This window comes from Chrysochloris asiatica, unplaced genomic scaffold (genome assembly GCF_000296735.1).
Source record: "Chrysochloris asiatica unplaced genomic scaffold, ChrAsi1.0 scaffold00134, whole genome shotgun sequence".
Classification (NCBI taxonomy): domain Eukaryota; kingdom Metazoa; phylum Chordata; class Mammalia; order Afrosoricida; family Chrysochloridae; genus Chrysochloris; species Chrysochloris asiatica.
In genome coordinates, this window is record NW_006408652.1 from 3,875,919 (window position 1) to 3,877,137 (window position 1,219).

Genomic DNA, 1,219 nt, shown 5'->3' on the forward strand with positions numbered 1-1,219 from the left:
CAATTGGTTTGCTCACAGACACACCCTTATTTAGCTGCAGCAGTGGTTCACTGCGTTGGGTCTAACACGTGTCATGGTAGTTAGACCCACTCGGGTGAGGCCGAGGCTTCTAGTGAGGATCCTGAGAGTGGGGGAGTGGCACTTTGAACTTAAAGCTCAAGGTCTTGAGACGCGGAAGCGTCTTACTCAGCCCCTGACTAATGCCAACATGAACTCATTTTGCATCCTACAGCCTCCCAATCTAGTGGGTGAAGCTGTCTCTCTAGTGTGAACTGAAGGTATCCCATTGCCATATGAGTGTTTTTCCAAGCCTCCTAAGGAGCCAATAAAATAAGCTCATGCGTGTTGCCTTTATTTAAAAACAAAAAACAAAACAAAACAAAAAACCCATGGCCTGCCAGAAGCACAAACAAATCTGTGTTAAAAGAAATACAGCTAGATTGCTCCTTAGAAACCAGGATGGTGAGACTTCATCTCTTATACTTTGAACATATTTTCAGGAGGGACCAGTCCCTGGAGAAGAGCATCATTCTTGGTAAAGTGGAGGGTCAGAGACAAAGAGGAAAACGTCCAAAGAGATGGATTGACTCAGTGGCAGCAGCAATGGGCTCAAAGGTACCAACGGTTGTGAAGATGGTGCAGAACCTGTTGTGCATAAGGTTGTCATGAGTTGGAAGCAACTTAATGATACCTAATAAACAAACAACCTCCCTTGTTGTTGTTGTTAGGTGCCATCGAGTCGGTACCGACTCATAGCGACCTTATGCCTGATCCTTACCCAAAGTCACTATCGTTGCCATGCTTGAGCCCATTGATGCTGCCACTTGGCCAATCCATTTTGCTGGGGGTCTTCCTCTTTTTCTCTAACCCACCACCCTACAAACATGCTATCCTTCTCCAGTGACTGATCCCTCTTAACAATGTGTCCGAAGTATGAGAGACGAAGATTGGCCATCGTGGCCTCCAAGAAGAACTCTGGCTGCACATCTTCCAACACAGATCTTTTCTTCTTTTGTCAGCCTGTGGCACTTTGAATATTTTCCTCCAACACCATAACTCAAAAGCTTCAATCCTTCTACAGTTTTCCTTAGTCACTGTCCAGCTTTCATATGCATATGAGGTTATTGAAAATACCATGGCTTGGGTCAGGCACACCTTAGTCCTCAAGCCGACATCTTTGCTCTTCAACACTTTAAAAAGGTCTTGTGCAGCAGATTTG

The 1,219-nt window shown here is 45.2% G+C and overlaps 1 pseudogene; it reads left to right on the forward strand.

The window, feature by feature from the left end:
- Positions 1 to 271, forward strand: part of LOC102827311 — a 98,772-nt pseudogene extending 98,501 nt beyond the window's left edge.
- Positions 272 to 1,219: the final 948 nt, after the last annotated feature.